Source organism: Ambystoma mexicanum, chromosome 1p, assembly GCF_040938575.1.
Source record: "Ambystoma mexicanum isolate Mex_15411 chromosome 1p, UKY_AmexF1_1, whole genome shotgun sequence".
In the NCBI taxonomy this organism is placed as follows: Eukaryota; Metazoa; Chordata; class Amphibia; order Caudata; family Ambystomatidae; genus Ambystoma; species Ambystoma mexicanum.
The window spans coordinates 1,064,647,574-1,064,649,861 of NC_090921.1; the positions used below are offsets into that span (position 1 = coordinate 1,064,647,574).

The 2,288-nt window shown below is 50.2% G+C and overlaps 1 pseudogene; it reads right to left on the reverse strand.

Moving 5' to 3' along the window:
- Positions 1 to 941: 941 nt before the first annotated feature.
- LOC138462748 (U1 spliceosomal RNA) lies at positions 942 to 1,068 on the reverse strand (annotated as a pseudogene).
- Between the last annotated feature and the right edge of the window lie 1,220 nt (positions 1,069 to 2,288).

Genomic DNA, 2,288 nt, shown 5'->3' on the forward strand with positions numbered 1-2,288 from the left:
AAGACGTGTTGCAGTTGTTTCATGGACTCATTATTCCTGCACAAAACAGCCAGACATCTCCGATATTCATCTCCTTCAGAACATACATCTAAGTTTATAATGGATTTATTAGTGCATTGTCAAATTCTGTTTCCTGATCATCCTCCTGTACCTATTCAAAGTGCTTAGGAACAAAGCATTTTAAGTTTTTATACATTATTAGTGTCAATCTCTCACACTTTCAAACAAGTATACTTTTTTGTTTCATGTACACATCCAACCATACAAGGTCTGCAGAATTTGAGTGTGTTACAATACCTGATTACCAACATTGAACACCTGGTATTCCACTTATGGGGGGCCTATGCATTACCATTCTAGTTCTGCATCTTTACCCGAAATCTGAAAAGGGGAGTACTTGCACTCCAGTTTTCAATTAAAAGCATTCCATCCAGACCCAGCGAGGTCACCATAAATCTCAGAGAGGCGCTCTCGCTGACTGACTGTACTGGGTATTAGGCCCAGCCAACAACAACACTAGTGCGTACATACCTACCTATTAGAGGACCATGCAGCGTGCCTGCTCCGGCTTTCCAATTTAAAGCACACACTTTCGGCTATTGTCGACTTTACTCTCTCGACAACAGGTATCCTCCATCTGTAAGTGGATCCCCTGCCCCCCATGTGTTGATGGCAGGGATCCGCTATCCCACAGTGACTGAGAATCATATTGAGAACAGGCACAGTGCCACCTGATATCATGGGGTGCAAAAGTCTGGGGTTAGGCACCTGTTCACTTCGCCCCTCCAGTGAATGCTGTGGACCTGAGATGCTCAGCGCTGGCCCTCTTGACTGCAGCAAAAAAGATTCTGTTACAAGACCAGGGGATCTGTGTGCAACTAACCTACTCACCCACTTTACTTTTCTTTCTTTCACAAATAAATCAGGGGAAAGCGCGGACGGCTGCAGTCGAGTATTCCGCATTTGGGGACATCAGAGGGGTCAGCAAATCCAATGTGCAATGAATAAGCCTCACCCTGAGAACCTTCTGCCTTTCTGATGACAGATTCTCCCCTGCCAGGTAATTATGAGTTACAAGCGGAAGGGCAGGGGTTGGGCCTGTTCTGGAAGCCCTGCTAAGCAAGGCTGAGAAGGCAGGCCCTGACCCAGCCCTCCCGGAAGCCCTGAGCATCTGCAGAGCTGCGTGTCCCACATGTAGGGGGAAGCTTCGGCAGGCAGAACCGAGCAGAAGAGTTACATTGTACTACAGTTCCTTTCTCCCATTATGCCCTGCTCGGCACGAGATGTGCATATATTTGGGCCTGGCCACCAGCCATCAGGCCCGGTCGGATAGCAGGAGGGCCTGAGCAGGCCTGTTGCTGTCTGCCAACTGGCCTGTTGGCCCTAGATGGGCCCATGACCCTCCCCAGCCGACAGGTCGCCCTGCTTAACAAGAGCGGCCACCAGCCCGCCACAGGCACACACGAAGAGTGCACAGCAAGCACTGTCTCAAATTCAATTTTCAGGCGGTCTGGGCGCCGCAGCGGACCAGATGGATATTACAATTACACCCAGCGCCAGCCTCCACTTCCGGTCCGCCTGCAAATTCTTCAAGTAGTTGTAGGCAGTAGCTAATATTCCCTAATATCATCGATCACTCACCTGAGCAGCTCCTTTCTCCAATCAGCGCCGCGGGCCGAGGGCGGGGTCGGCTGCAGGCCTGCACTCAGTCAGCTCACAGACACGACTTGTGCTCCTCCTGCCAGCAAACAAAATGGAGGGATCTCGGAGCCAGCCCAACGGCGTGAACGTGCCGTGCGTTTTACTTGGCCACACCCCCTTGCTCTTTATTAGAGGATTGGATAGGGGTAGCATCCGATTGGTCAGGGGTAGCAAGCCAATTGTCAGGGGTAGCAATTGATACCCCTGGCTACCCTTAAATGACGTCCATGGGTTCATATCCCCAAAAACCTAAGGCCAGATATCTATCATGCCCCCTGTCTTTCCTTTTGTCAACTTTCCTTAAATTCATCCCACGCCAGCCTCTAGGACACCCTTGGGAAGAGGCCAGTGATGTCCACTAGTTCTAGCATTTCTTCGTCCCTAGCCGCCATAGCTTGGCGGGCACCACTGTTTGCTGTGCATCCGCTTCCAGTGCCAGACCGCGTAATCCCGACCATTGTGAATGAGATAGAGCATCAGCAACATCATCGTTTGCCCATGGAATATGTCTTGCTCAAAACACAGCTTTAAACTTCAAGCACAACATCTGAATGCAGCCAAGTACAAAGAGAGAAATGTCAAGTTAG